Below are 16744 nucleotides of genomic sequence, written 5' to 3' on the forward strand. Positions count from 1 at the left end.
CCCTTAAAACCAAAAGGCAAGGGCAAATAAAAAGGATCCCAAGGCTTTGAGCATCAGTGGATAGGAGGGCCTAAAGGAATAAAATCCTGGCCTAAGCGGCTAAACCAAGCTGTCCCTAACCATGTGCTTGTGGCGTGTAGGTGTCAAGTGAAAACTTGAGACTGAGCGGTTAAAGTCAAGGTCCAAAGCAAAAAAAGAGTTTGCTTAAGAACCCTGGACACCCCTAATTGGGGACTCTAGCAAAGCTGAGTCACAATCTGAAAAGGTTCACCCAATTATGTGTCTGTGGCATTTATGTATCCGGTGGTAATACTGGAAAACAAAGTGCTTAGGGCCACGGCCAAGACTCATAAAGAAGCTGTGTTCAAGAATCATCATACTGAACTAGGAGAATCAATAACACTATCTGAACTCTGAGTTCCTATAGATGCCAATCATTCTGAACCTCAATGGATAAAGTGAGATGCCAAAACTATTCAAGAGGCAAAAAGCTATAAGTCCCGCTCATATGATTGCAGCTATGTTTCATTGATAATTTGGAATTTATAGTATATTCTCTTCTTTTTATCCTATTTGATTTTCAGTTGCTTGGGGACAAGCAACAATTTAAGTTTGGTGTTGTGATGAGCGGATAATTCATACGCTTTTTGACATTATTTTTAGTATGTTTTTAGTAGGATCTAGTTACTTTTAGGGATGTTTTCATTAGTTTTTATGTTAAATTCACATTTCTGGACTTTACTATGAGTTTGTGTGTTTTTCTGTGATTTCAACTATTTTCTGGCTGAAATTGAGGGACTTGAGCAGAAATCAGATTCAGAGGTTGAAGAAGGACTGCTGATGCTGTTGGATTCTGACCTCCCTGCACTCAAAGTGGATTTTCTGGAGCTATAGAACTCGAAATGGCGCGCTTCCAATTGCGTTGGAAAGTAGACATCTAGGGATTCCCAGCAATATATAATAGTCCATACTTTGGCCAAGAATAGACGACGCAAACTGGTGTTCAACGCCAGCTCTCTGCCCAATTCTGGTGTCCAGCGCCAGAAAAGGATCCAAAACCAGAGTTGAACGCCAGAAATGGATCAAAACCTGGCGTTCAACTCCACAAATGGCCTCTACACATGGAAAGTTAAAGCTCAGCCCAAGCACACACCAAGTGGGCCCCGGAAGTGAATTTATGCATCAATTACTTACTCATGTAAACCCTAGTGACTAGTTTATTATAAATAGGACCTTTCACTATTGTATTAGACGTCTTTTTGACCATCTTTGGTCTCAGTTTTAATCCATTGTTCATCTTAGGAGACTATTGATCACGTTTTAGGGGGCTGGCCATCTCGGCCATGCCTGGACCTTCACTTATGTATTTTCAACGGTAGAGTTTCTACACTCCATAGATTAAGGTGTGGAGCTCTGCTGTTCCTCAAAGATTAATGCAAAGTACTACTGTTTTCTATTCAATTCATCTTGTTTTGCTTCTAAGATACCCATTCGTACTTCAATCTGAATGTGATGAACGTGACAATCATCATCATTCCCTATGAACGCGTGCCTGACAACCACTTCCGTTCTACATTAGAATTGAATGAGTATCTCTTAGATCTCCAAACCAGAATCTTCGTGGCGTAAGCTAGAATGATGGCGGCATTCAAGAGAATCCGGAAGGTCTAAACTTTGTCTGTGGTATTCCAAGTAGGATTCAATGATTGGATGACTGTGACGAGCTCCAAACTCGCGATTGCAGGGCGTTAGTGACAGACGCAAAAGGATAGTAAATCCTATTCCAGCATGATCGAGAATCGACAGATGAATAGCCGTGCCGTTACAGGGTGCGTTGATCATTTTCACTGAGAGGATAAGATGAAGCCATTGACAAGGGTGATGCCTCCAGACGATTAGCCGTGCCGTGACAGGGCATTGGATCATTTTCCGAAGAGATGACCGAAAGTAGCCGTTGACAATGGTGATGTATCACATAAAGCCAGCCATGGAAAGGAGTAAGACTGATTGGATGAAGATAGTAGGAAAGCAGAGGTTCAGAGGAACGAAAAGCATCTCCATTCGCTTATCTGAAATTCCTACCAACAATTTACATAAGTACCTCTATCCCTATTTTATTATTTATTTTCGAAAACCTATTACTGTTTTATATCCGCCTGACTGAGATTTACAAGGTGACCATAGCTTGCTTCATACCGACAATCTCCGTGGGATTCGACCCTTACTCACGTAAGGTATTACTTGGACGACCCAGTGCACTTGCTGGTTAGTTACACGGAGTTGTGAACCATGGTCTTGGCATCATGTTTTTGGCGCCATTTCCAGGGAAAGAAAGAGCAATGAATTTTACATAATTAAAGTGTAATCACGATTCCGCGTACCACTTCCCAAACCTCAACCTCTTCTCGAACTCGATCTTCTGCACTTAGGAGGGAGCTACTTTGCTCCCATGATGAAAGGTCGATTTTTCGAACTTCAGGGAAAAAGGAGAACTCCGATCGTAGATTCTAGCGCTGCATCTATTTTGAGGTATGTTATGTAATTTTTCATTTGACTTATTGGTATTGTGGGTTGAGGTTTAACAGTGGTCGGTTTTTTCAAGTTTAATAAGGATGCATTTTTTTCTGCTATGTAGACTCAGAGCTAGACGTAGAGGATTCACAAATTTTAAGGTTGAGGAGAAAGGTTTCATGTTTGAAAACAAGAATCAAACCTGCATACTGGAAGCTGAAGGTTGTTTCTACATTAGGGCTTGTTGGGTGGGTTGGGTTTCTTTATTAATGGTTGTAGAATTTTTCCAAAGTAAGGCAACCATGTGTAATGCCCTTGAATCTTGGTTGAGGTATGTGTTTTAATCTGGCTAAAGTCTAATAATTTGGTTTAGGGTTATTGATAAATCTATATTTTACTATAGTTTCTAGATTGAAAAGAGTGAAATTTATCAATTTTGCTTGCATGTAGTCCTTCTAATTGCATGCTTTTGTGAAATTCCTCCTAATTGAGCTTAATTAATTAAAAATACTTTTTAGGCTTTCAAAATTGTCAAATTAATTTCACTTTTATTCTATTCGATGCCTTAATATATTTATTAAAGTTGTTTAAGGTTTAGGAGGCAGGATAGTTTGGGAAGATAGATGAAAGCATGCAAAAGCGGAGATTTCGTAAAAAAAGCGAAGGAGGAAGACTTGTGCACACGCACATGTCTGATCGCATGTCTCATTTAAAATGACACGTGACTTGTAATTTGGAGGTTATTTTGGCCCATTTTAGATCACTTTTAAGCCAATATGAAGCAAGACTTGAGAGGAGGACAAAGGAGACACTCATACATACTTGTTTTTGACATTTCTAAGGGTTTTACTTTAATTTTATCTTTATTTTTAGATTTTAACCTTGTTTAACTTTAGTTTTCCTTAATTTTCTTATTCCTCTACACTACTTTACTTAGAATTTCTTATTAGTTTACTTTGCTTCATTTTCTACTTTATAAACTATGTGAATTCCTAGTTTCTTATGAATGAATTTGATATTTTATGTTTCATTTATACTTATTTGAGTTTAATGTTGAGTATTTGATATTTTATTTTCATTTATGCTTATTTAAGTTTAGTGTTGAGTTCTTATGGTGGATAGTTGTAGATTTTGTTTATTCTTACAAATTATGATATTTTGTTTTTATGCACACTAAGTGTTTGATGAAATATTTACATTAGTTATGGAGTATATTTTCTCTTTCTTCACTTGGGATTGAGAAATTGAATGGTCTTGAGTCATTAATGTCCATGTTTGATTGGTAATCTAGAGTTAATAGTTGATCTTATTTTCAATAACATTAACCTTTTACTAGGTTCAATTAGTTAGTTGGTTAGAGTTTTTGAATTAAGAACAATTATGCCTACTTGACTTTTCTTAATGTGTAGAGGATGAAGAAGTGGAATTAACTCTTAACAATTACCATATTTATGATTAATGACAAGGATAATCTTTCTTAACACTCAACCCTAGCCAAAACTCTTTTATTAATTATTGTCTTAATCATTTCTAGTTTAATTTAGTTGCTTCTTAGTATAATTCTCATTTTAATTGTTTCTCTTTTATCTCATGCTAGCTTAGTTAGTTGTTTACTTACTCATTGATTCTATTTTTTTTTAAATTTAGTTATAGCTTGCTTCTTTAATTTCTTGCAATTTAATTTTTCATAATCACACAAAACATTTGTTTTTTTATAGCCAATTCTAATGCACTATATTGTGAGTTCAAAGGAAATGACCCGATCCTAAACTCTCAGTTATTGATTTGAATTATGACATCTTTTGAATCAAGCTTTGATAGTGTTGAACTCCGATTATATCTACAACGAATTCGAGCTTTATAACTTGTGAATTTCTAAATCGATATTTAACATTCATTAGTTATTGGGGGTTTGTTGTTTTAAGTCTGTGTTTAGAGTTAGATGGGTGAATTGGATTAGGGTTTTTTAGATATTTGCCCTGTTTCACTTGAACTAAGTTGTGCATCATGTGTATATGATGACAATTACGTAGAATGTTTGATTTGAAATGAATTTCGAATTTCATTTTGGCAATTATGCATGTTCTTTTATTTTGTTTTCCGTAATTCTCCTGTCATATATACACAACATATGCTCTAATTTCTTGTTTTAAGTTTCTTCATAGAGATGTATTAATGAATTTCATAACACCGAAAGATATCATGTATAAATCGTCCAAGCCAATGAAACCAACCAACACCAAATTTGTCTAATTTACAACCAAAATATCACCAAATGGATAACTGGTCCAAGCTATATAAAGCTAACAGAATAAGCATAACATTAACACATATAGTCTAACTTAAACTAAACAACATCATATGTATTCTAACTTAATATCAAAATATCACCAAAGGCCAAATTTCCTAGAGATGTCCCCATTTTCTTTGAATCAACTTTGCCATTAACTTCACCATGGAAAAACATGAAGTGCTCCAAAATGACTCAGAGAATTGGAATTTTTCCCCAACTAGTTGGCTTAAAGTTTATCTCTCTTTATGCTTCGGCTGAGGTGGTGGTTGTGTGGAAGATATGCTGGGATTGGGCTGAGATGCTAGAAGGGCTAAGTTCTTGGGTTGTGATACTATTGGGGCTGAGTTCTTGGGCTGTGATATTGCTTAGGCTAAAATGTTGGGATTAGTTATTCTCTTAGGCTTGCCTCTGGGCCTTTTGGTTGTTGTCCTGGTCTTGTTAGGCTGTGGTTGTGATGTTGAAGTGGTTGAGATAGCTCTTCTCTTCATGCCTATTGTAACACCCTACCACATAAAGCTTTACACCTAGGACGTATATTAGAGATGGTGAAGTGCTACGACCTCTAAAAGTAAAAATACATATATAATTGAAGGAAATCGTAACTAGGAGCCTTGAAAGAGAAGTTTATCAAAAATGAAACAGAAATCGTATCACTCGCTCGGATAAATGTGGAAAGGTAGGTGAGATCGTGTGAAAAAGATAATGTATATATAAGATCAGAGTTCCAAAGGTACAAATAACAAGCTTTGGGCCCGGCTTGTGAAGCAAAGGCCGACCAGAGTATACATATACATATATATAACCCAAAAAGAATAACACAAAATATATGACAAAACACCTATTTCTCCAAGTCCATCCCTAAAAGGGACAAAACATAATATATAGGGTAGAGAATCTATATATACATAGCATAAAACAAAATACAATAACCCCGGAATAACCAACTTCGCTTGCAGAGGGAACTCCAGATGCTCACTGAGGCGCATCTCGACCTGCATCTGAAAAATGACAACATATATATGGAATGAGATCCAGAGGTTCTCAGCTTGGTAATTGATGTGTGAGCATCTTATACCCTTTTTCTAGTTGTTTTTATATTGTTTTTAGTTAGATTTTATTAAGTTTTAGTATCTTTTAGTGCAAAGTTCACCTTTGGATGCTACTTTGAGTTTTTCTTGTGTTTTTATGATTTTAGGTGAAATTCGGAGCAGTTTGAAGAAGCCTAGAGCAAGAATAAAAAATGCTGTCAACTCCCCCTAGTCGCTGGTGCGTACGATCCTCACACTTTCGTATAGCAGTACTAGCAAGTGCACTGGGTCATCCAAGTAATACCTGAGCGAGTCAGGATCGATCCTAGGGGTGAGCACGGGTAGCGAGTACCCCATTATCTGTTCGAATCCGAACCGAACCAATTAAATTGGTTCTGGAACCAACAGGTAATCGGGTCCAACTCGAACCAAACCAATGGCCTTTGTTAGTGATTGGTTCGGGTATCGGTTCTGGGGGTGCGGAATCCGAACCAACCCGTGAACCTGATCATATATTAATTAAATAAAAAAATAAAAAAAATGTATATGGCTTTTAGTGGGTTTTAGTGAGATTATTCACTATTAATATGTTTGGATTTTAATAAGTTTAGTTTTTAATGTATTTGGTGTTTAATATGTTTAGATTATTTATATTAATGTTATATGTTTATTGTACTTGTTGAATTTTTAAGATAAAAATTTAGATTTTTTATGAATTTCAAAGTCATCGGGTACCCAATTACCCGAACCAAATCAATCCGTTCTTAATCAGTTTGGTTTGGTTCGGGTACATGCAAAAAAAATACAAATCCGAACCAAACCGAACCAATTATATTTTGATTAGTTCGGTTCTAATTTTATCTTGACCCCGAACCAAACCGACCCGTGCTCACCCCTAGTCGATCCCACGAGGATTGTTGGCTTGAAGCAAGCTATGGTTATTTTGCAGGTCTCTTAGTCAGGCAATAAGAAGGTTGTTGGATTGATGCAAGAGCAATTCATGAAAGGAATATATTGTATATATTAAAATCAGTAATAGAAATAGAGTTGAGGATTGGAGTTGCTTTGCCTTTTTGAATTAACTCTGGTACTACTGTCTTCTTTGCTTGTGAATGATCTTCTTCTATGGCAGGTGATGAGAGGACTTTTGTGTGGTTTAGAATTCACAATAAATTTTCGTTGCAAGTATAGTTTCTACACCAAACAACAATCCTTTCATACAAAAGAATGTTTGTCACTTAAACAAACCCCTAAATTTATAAACCGAAGTATTGGAACCTCGGGTCGTTCTCCCTAGGAATTGCAATAGAGTATCTTGTTATTGGTTATGAGGTATGTTTTGGGGTTTTTGGGGATAAGAGACATGAAAGATAAATGGCAATGAAAATAAACTAACAACTAGAAAATTCTTGGCAAAGGTTGGTGGTCAAGGATCTCTATCCTTATCACTAACCACAACATGAGAATTAGCAAGGATCAATCCCACTAAGTCAACCCCTAACTAATAGTAGAGGAAAGTCAAGTGAGCTATATCAATCCAAGTCCATAAGTCCTAGTTCTCCACCAAATCAATTAGTGAGATCTAGAGTTAATGGCTCCCAATCGTCAATCACTTGGACATTAGTAACTCAAGAGTTCCTAAGTTACCTTCCCAAGCCAAGAGCACTAAAATCTACTCTAAAATCCAACCAAGCATTTCATCAAAAACTTGGAAGGCACAAAAGAAAAGCATAGTAGATTGCAAGAATTAAAGGAATCTACAACTCAAAAGTAAGAGATTAACAATAGAAAGGCAAAACAATAGAAAAGTAAACTCATAACTAAAAGACGCATTTTAACAAACACATAGAAGGCAATAAAAGTAAACAACATGAATTGTAAGAATTAAAGAGAGATCTAACTAGAATAGTAAGGGATCAATAATAGAAAAGGAAAACAATCATGAAACGACAAAGAACTTACCAATTGAATTGAAGAAGAAATGTAGATCTACAAAAGAAAGTTCATAAACTACAACTAACAATACAAAGGAATTACAAGAGAAGAAGAATTCTACAACTACAAGAGAGCAATTAAGGAAAGGAAAGGGAAATTAGAAGAGAGAAGAAGAAGTAGATCTAGATCTAAAACCTAATCCTAATTCTAGAGAGAAGTGAGAGCTTCTCTCTCTAGAAACTAACTCTCCCTCCAAAAATAACATAAACTAAAATAATGATCAAAAGTATGTTAATTCTCTTTCAATCCTTGGCTTAAATAGCAACAGAAATGAGTTGGATTGGGCCCACAAGGCTTCTAAAATCACTGGCCACGAGTTGCATTAAGTGAATCATGTGCACCCATCGGTGCGTACGTGTACCGTGCATGTGCACGCTCTTATCCGTGATGCAACTATGGTAAATCTTATATCATTTCGAAGCCTTAGATGTTAGCTTTCCAACGCAACTGGAACCGCATCATTTAAACCTCTGTAGCTCAAGTTATGGTCGATTGAGTGCGAAGAGGTCGACTTGACAGCTTTTGTGATTCCTTCATTTCTTCATGAGTTCTCCATTGTTACATGCTTTTCCTTCATTCCCTTGATCCAATCTTTGCCTCCTAAATCTGAAATCACTTAACAAACATATCAAGGCATCTAATGGAATCAAGGCAAATTAAATTTAGCTATTTTAAGACCTAGAAAGCATATTTTCACACTTAAGCACAAATTAGGAGACAATCATGAAACCATGCAATTTCATTGAATAAATGTGGGTAAAAGGTCATAAAATTCCCTAAATTAAGCACAAGATAAACTCTAAAAATGGGGTTTATTAACCTCCTCACACTTAAACCAAGCATGTCCTCATGCTTGAACCAAGAATGAAGTAAGGGGTATGACATTTATTCAATGCAAAGAAACTATATGCATCTATCTATATGAATGCAACTAAATGCAAAATGATTCTACCTACTTGGTTAGAAGTAAATCAATCTCCAAGACAGATAACAATTTATGAATCCTACCAATTCAAATATCAAAATGAAGTTCAAGTAGGCTTGCAAGAAGAACGCTCAAGAAAGCCGAGAATCAAGGAATTGAGCATCGAACCCTCACCGGAAGTGTTTGCACTCTAGTCGCTCAAGTGTATAGGGTCGATTCTCTCAATTCTCTCCTAATCATGCTTTTCGAGATTTGTTTTTCATCTAAAAATCAACATTTATTTCATGCATGCATACATGGGGCTAGGGTCAAGGTAGGATGCTGGTGCACGAATTGTGAATCACACTTTTCACAACTCGTACCACTAACCAGCAAGTGCACTGGGTCGTCCAAGTAATACCATACGTGAGTAAGGGTCGAATCTCACGGAGATTGTTGGTTTGAAGCAATCTATGGTTATCTTGCAATTCTTAGTCAGGAAGTCAATTGTATTTATCAGTTGAATTGAGAATAAACAAGAGAGAATGGGTTAAAGGTTACTTGTTATACAGTAATGGAGAATATGTCGGAGTTTTGGAGATGCTTTGTCTTCTGAATCTCTGCTTTCCTTTGTCCTCTGATTCACTCACGCACGTCCTTCTATGGCAATATGTGTGTTGGGGCATCACCGTTGTCAATGGTTACATCCCCTCCTCTTGTGAAAATGGTCCAGATGCTCTGTCACAGCACGGCTAATCATCTGAGGTTACTGATCTTGCTGGAATAGGATTCACCCTCCTTTTACGTCTGTCACTACGCCCAGCACTCGCGAGTTTGAAGCTCGTCACAGTCATTCAATCCCTGAATCCTACTCGGAATACCACAGACAAGGTTTAGACTTTTTGGATTCTCATGAATGCCGCCATCAATCTAGCTTATACCACGGAGATTCTGATTAAGGAATCTAAGAGATATTCATTCAATCTGATGTAGAGCGGAGGTGATTGTCAGACACACATTCGTGGATTGAGAAAGGTGATGAGTGTCACTGATCATCACCTTCTCCATAGTTAGGCGCGAATGGATATCTTAGATAGGAACACGCATGTTTGAATAGAAAACAAAAATACTTGCATTAATTCATTGAGACATAGCAGAGCTCCTCACCCCCAACAATGGAGTTTAGAGACTCATGCCGTCAAAAAGTACAAAGTTCAGATCTGAAATGTCATGAGATACAAAATAAGTCTCTAAAAGTTGTTTAAATACTAAACTAGTAGCCTAGGTTTACAAAAAATGAGTAAACTATGATGGGTGGTGCAGAGATCCACTTCTGGGGCCCACTTGGTGTGTGCTGGGGCTGAGACTTAAACAATTCACGTGCATAAGGCTGTTTTGGGCGTTCAACGCCAGGTTTGGATCCATTTCTGGCGTTGAACTCCAACTTTTAATCCTTTTCTGGCGCTGGACGCCAGAATTGGGCAGAGAACTGGCGTTGAACGCCAGTTTACGTCATCTATTCTTAAGCAAAGTATGGACTATTATATATTTCTGGAAAGCCCTAGATGTCAACTTTCCAACGCAATTGGAAGCGCGCCATTTTGAGTTTTGTATCTCCAGAAAATCTACTTTGAGTGCAGGGAGGTCAGAATCCAACAGCATTAGCAGTCCTTTTTCAGCCTGAATCAGATTTTTGCTCAGCTCCCTCAATTTCAGCCAGAAAAATACCTGAAATTATAGAAAAACACACAACTCATACTAAAGTCCAGAATTATGAATTTTTCCTAAAAACTAATGGAAATAAACTAAAAACTAACTAGAATATCCTAAAAACTACATGAAATTAACCCCAAAAAGCGTATAAAATATCTGCTCATCACAACACCAAACTTAAACTGTTGCTTGTCCTCAAGTAACTAGACAAATAAAATAGAAGACTAATAGGTTGAGAAGCAATAATATGTCAGAGTTTTTGAGTGAAGCTCAGATTCTAATTAGATGAGCGGGACTAGTAGCTTTTTGCTTCCGAACAGTTTTGGCATCTCACTTTATCCATTGAAGCTCAGAGTGATTGGCATCTATAGGAACTTAGAATTCAGATAGTGTTATTAATTCTCCTATTTCAGTATGATGATTCTTGAACACAGCTATTTCATGAGTCTTGGTCGTGGCCCTAAGCACTTTGTTTTCCAGTATTACCACCGGATACATAAATGCCACAGACACATAATTGGGTGAACCCTTTGGATTGTGACTCAGCTTTGCTAAAGTCCCCAATTAGAGGTCTCCAGAGTTCTTAAGCACACTCTTATTTCTGCTTTGGACCTTGACTTTAACCGCTCAGTCTCAAGTTTTCACTTGACACCTTCACGCCACAAGCACATGGTTAGGGACAACTCGGTTTGGCCGCTTAGGCCATGATTTTATTCCCTTAGGCCCTCCTATCCACTGATGCTCAAAGCCTTGGGATCCTTTTTATTACCCTTGCCTTTTGGTTTTAAGGGCTATTGGCTTTTTTTTTTTTGCTGCTTTTTCTTGCTTCAAGAATCATTTTTATGATTTTTCAGATTATCAATAACATGTCTCATGTTCATCATTCTTTCAAGAGCCAACATATTTAACAGTCTTAAACAACAAATTCAAAAGACATATGCATTGTTCAAGCATTCATTCAGAAGACAGAAAGTATTGCCACCACATGTAACTAATTAGAATTTCTCTTATTAAAACTCGAAATTTTATTGCCTCTTATTCAAAAGATCTACTATTTTATTCATGTTTGCTAATGATGAGAAAAATAAACTATGGCTTAATTAGAGATAAAATCAAAATAGATACTAATTACTACTATATGACTCCTAAGGTGAACTTCTATAATGACACTATCATAGAGTTAAAGCAGAAATTGGAATTTAACAACCTTTGTTCTGGGAAGTGGATGTTCCTCTGATCCGTGGGGTGCTTGGTCCTTCAAGAGATAACTTCTGGCGCTTCAATTCCCTTAAGTCACGCCCTTGATCCTCTTGTTCTTTAAACATATAGGTAAGAATTTGACTGTGTTCCTTCTGTTCTTTTATTATTTGTTCCATAGCTTCCCGTATCTTGGTAAAAGACGTCTCAAGATACTCCCAGTATTCAGATTGAGGGATTTCTGGGAGAAATTCCTGTGTTTTCTTCTTGGTGGGATCATCCTGTGCTTGTTGTTTTTCCATTGATGCTTTGGTGATTGGTTTCTCAACTGAGATATACTCAGTTATTCCCATCCTTACTCCGACGTCCTTGCAGAGCAGAGAAATCACGCTTGGATAAGCCAACCTGGCCTCTTTAGAATTTTTGTTAACAATTTTGTAGAGTTCAGCTGAGATTAGCTGATGAACTTCCACTTCTTTTCCCATCATAATGCAATGGATCATCACTGCTCTTTTAACAGTGACTTCAGAACGGTTGCTAGTGGGCAACAGAGAATGCCCAATGAAGTCCAGCCATCCTCTGGCGATTGGTTTGAGATCTTCTCTCTTGAGTTGATTTGGGACGCCCTTTGTGTTGGTGGTCCACCTGGCTCCAGGGATACATATGTCCTCTAGAATCTTATCCAGGCCCTTGTCTGTTCTCATCATTCTCCTGTTGAAGGAGTCTGGATCATCTTTCAGCTGAGGTAGCTTTAAGATCTCTGATGAGCGGATAATTTATACGCTTTTTGACATTGTTTTTAGTATGTTTTTAGTAGGATCTAGTTACGTTTAGGGATGTTTTCCTTAGTTTTTATATTAAATTCACATTTCTGGACTTTACTATGAGTTTGTGTGTTTTTCTGTGATTTCAGGTATTTTCTGGCTGAAATTGAGGGACTTGAGCAGAAATCAGATTCAGAGGTTGAAAAAGGACTGCTGATGCTGTTGGATTCTGACCTCCTTGCACTCAAAGTGGATTTTCTGGAGCTACAGAACTCGAAATGGCGCGCTTCCAATTGCGTTGGAAAGTAGACATCCAGGGATTTCCAGCAATATATAATAGTCCATACTTTGGCCAAGAATTGACGACGTAAACTGGCGTTCAACGCCAGCCTTCTACCCAAATCTGGCGTCCAGCGCCAGAAAAGGATCCAAAACCAGAGTTGAACGCCCAAACTGGCACAGAAACTGGCGTTCAACTCCACAAATGGCCTCTGCACGTGCAACACTTAGGCTCAGCCCAAACACACACCAAGTGGGCCCCGGAAGTGGATTTATTCATTAATTACTTACTCATGTAAACCCTAGTGACTAGTTTATTATAAATAGGACCTTTTACTATTGTATTAGGCATCTTTGATCAGTGTAAACCATCTTTGGACGCCTGGTTCTTAGATCAGAGGGGCTGGCCTCTCGGCCATGCCTGGACCTTCACTTATGTATTTTCAACGGTAGAGTTTCTACACTCCATAGATTAAGGTGTGGAGCTCTGCTGTTCCTCAAAGATTAATGCAAAGTACTACTGTTTTCTATTCAATTCTTCTTATTTCTCTTCTAAGATATCCATTCGCACTTCAACCTGAATGTGATGACCGTGACAATCATCATCATTCCCTATGAACGCGTGCCTGACAACCACTTCCGTTCTACCGTCGACTGAATGAGTATCTCTTAGATCTCCTAACCAGAATCTTCGTGGCGTACGCTAGAATGATGGCGGCATTCAAGAGAATCCGGAAAGTCTAAACCTTGTCTGTGGTATTCCGAGTAGGATTCAATGATTGAATGACTGTGACGAGCTCCGAACTCGCGATTGCAGGGCGTTAGTGACAGACGCAAAAGGATAGTAAATCCTATTCCGGCATGATCGAGAACCGACAGATGAATAGCCGTGCCGTGACAGGGTGCGTGAGCATATTATTCACTGAGAGGATAAGATGAAGCCATTGACAAGGGTGATGCCTCCAGACGATTAGCCGTGCCGTGACAGGGCATTGGATCATTTTCCCGAGAGATGACCGAAAGTAGCCATTGACAGTGGTGATGTATCACATAAAGCCAGCCATGGAAAGGAGTGAGACTGATTGGATGAAGATAGCAGGAAAGCAGAGGTTCAGAGGAACGAAAAGTATCTCCATTCGCTTATCTGAAATTCCTACCAATGATTTACATAAGTATCTCTATCCCTTTTATTGTTTATTTGAATCTAATAAAATATCATGTTTAAATCCGCCTGACTGAGATTTACAAGGTGACCATAGCTTGCTTCATACCAACAATCTCCGTGGGATTCGACCCTTACTCACGTAAGGTATTACTTGGACGACCCAGTGCACTTGCTGGTTAGTTGTATCGAAGTTGTGTCCACACATAGAGCCATAATGAGGATTCAATACAATTATATATTGTTACTCTCACACGAGTACAAAGGACATGGATCACAATTTCGTGCACCAAGTTTTTGGCGCCGTTGCCGGGGATTGTTTGAGTTTGGACAACTGACGGTTCATCTTGTTGCTCAGATTAGGTAACTTTCTTTTTGTTTTCTTTTCAAAAATTTTTCAAAAATATTTCTAAAATTTTCTCATCTGTTTTCAAAAAAAAAAAAAATTTGTTTTCAAAAATAAATTATCCTATGGCTTCAGAATTTTTAAGAATGAATTCTAGCGTTTCATGAAGCATGTTGAAGCCTGGCTGGCTGTAAAGCCATGTCTCAATCCTTATACCCAAGAGAAGAGCTTCTTTATCTTTCTTAGCCAATTGGCTATTGAATGTAAGGAATGTCAGGCGTGTCATGTCTGAGTTACATACTAAAGCTTGGCTGGCTATTAAGCCATGCCTGACCCTTTGATTGGAGCTTTAGAGCATAAGATTCCTGGAATTCATATTGAAAATTTTGGAATCCTTATTTTTCTTTTCCAAAATAGTTTTTCGAAAAATATAAATAAAAATAAAAAAAAAATTAGAAAATCATAAAAATCAAAAATATTTTCTGTTTCTTGTTTGAGTCTTGAGTCACATTATAAGTTTGGTGTCACTTGCATATGCATCTTGCATTTTTCGAAAATTTCATGCATTCATGGTGTCACTTGCATGTTTTCTTTGCATTAAAATTTTTCAAAATTTTGTTCTTGATGTTCATCTTGACATTCATAGTGTTCTTGGTGTTCATCTTGACATTCATAGCATTCTTGCATGCATCACATGTTTTGATCTAAAAATTTCATGCATTGCATAATTTTCATGTTTTTCATAAAAATTTCAAAAATCAAAAAAATATCTTTCCTTTTTTTTCTCTCATCAAATTCGAAAATTTGGATTGACTTTTTCAAAAATTTTTAAAATCAAGTTGTTTCTTATGAGTCAAATCAAATTTTCAATTTGAAAATCTTATCTTTTTCAAAATCTTTTTCAAAATTCATGGTTATTTTCGAAAATTCCAAAAAAATAATTTTCAAAAACCTTTTTCTTATTTTATATCATAATTTTCGAAAATAACATAATCAATTAATGTTTTGATTCAAAAATTTGAAGTTTGTTACTTGCTTGTTAAGAAAGATTCAAACTTTAAGTTCTAGAATCATATCTTGTGATTTCTTATGAATCAAGTCATTAATTGAGATTTTAAAAATCAAATCTTTTTCAAAACTAATTTTATCATATCTTTTCAAAAATATCTTCTTATCTTATCTTTTTCAAAAAATATCTTTTCAAAATATCTTTTCTAACTTCCGAACTTCTTATCTTTTCAAAATTTGTTTCAACTAACTAACTAACTTTTTGTTTGTTTCTTAACTTTTTCAAAACCACCTAACTAACTCTCTCTCTCTAATTTTCGAAAATATCTTCCCCTTTTTCAAAAATTTCTTTTTAATTAACTAATTATTTTTATTTTTTATTTTTAATTTCAAAAATTTCGAAAAAAAAAAATGCTAACAACTTTCAAAAACCAATTTTTAAAAATCACTAACTCCTTTTCAAAAATAATTTTCGAAAATTCCCCCCCTCTCTCTCATCCTATTCTATTTATTCATTCATTAACTAACATTACTTCCTCACATCATCACCAAATTCGAACCCCCTACTCTATCTGTGTTCGAATTTCTTCTTCTTTTCTTCTACTAACAATAAGGATCCTCTTTACTGTGACATAGAGGATTCCTCTTCTTTTCTTTTGTTCTCCTCTTTCTTATGAGCAGGGACAGAGAAAAAGGCATTCTTGTTGAAGCTGATCCAGAACCTGAAAGGACTCTGAAGAGAAAATTAAGAGAAGCTAAATTACAACAATCCAGAGACAACTTGATTGAAAATTTCGAACAAGTAAAGGAGATGGCAGCCGAACCCAACAACAATGCAAGGAGAATGCTTGGTGACTTTACTGCACCTAATTCCAATTTACATGGAAGAAGCATCTCCATTCCTGCCATTGGAGCAAACAATTTTGAGCTTAAACCTCAATTAGTTTCTCTAATGCAGCAGAACTGCAAGTTTCATGGACTTCCATCTGAAGATCCTTTTCAATTCTTAACTGAATTCTTGCAGATATGTGATACTGTTAAGACTAATGGAATAGATCCTGAAGTCTACAGGCTCATGCTTTTCCCTTTTGCTGTAAGAGACAGAGCTAGATTATGGTTGGATTCTCAACCCAAAGACAGCCTGAACTCTTGGGATAAGCTGGTCACGGCTTTCTTAGCCAAGTACTTTCCTCCTCAAAAGCTGAGCAAGCTTAGAGCTGATGTTCAAACCTTCAGACAGAAAGAAGGTGAATCCCTCTATGAAGCTTGGGAAAGATACAAACAGTTGACCAAAAAGTGTCCTTCTAACATGCTTTCAGAATGGACCATCCTGGATATATTCTATGATGGTTTATCTGAGCTATCAAAGATGTCACTGGACACTTCTGCAGGTGGATCCATTCACCTAAAGAAAACGCCTGCAGAAGCTCAAGAACTCATTGACATGGTTGCTAATAACCAGTTCATGTACACTTCTGAAAGGAATCCTGTGAATAATGGGACACCTATGAAGAAGGGAGTTCTTGAAGTTGATACTCTGAATG

At 36.9% G+C, this 16744-nt stretch overlaps 1 non-coding gene across 1 annotated transcript; it reads right to left on the reverse strand.

Annotated features, from left to right (window-relative positions):
* Positions 1 to 16407: 16407 nt before the first annotated feature.
* Positions 16408 to 16515, reverse strand: LOC112724331 (small nucleolar RNA R71). Its single transcript, XR_003163499.1, has one exon. It is a non-coding gene; the product is annotated as a small nucleolar RNA R71 (small nucleolar RNA).
* Positions 16516 to 16744: the final 229 nt, after the last annotated feature.

Source organism: Arachis hypogaea, chromosome 11 (genome assembly GCF_003086295.3).
Source record: "Arachis hypogaea cultivar Tifrunner chromosome 11, arahy.Tifrunner.gnm2.J5K5, whole genome shotgun sequence".
Classification (NCBI taxonomy): Eukaryota; Viridiplantae; Streptophyta; class Magnoliopsida; order Fabales; family Fabaceae; genus Arachis; species Arachis hypogaea.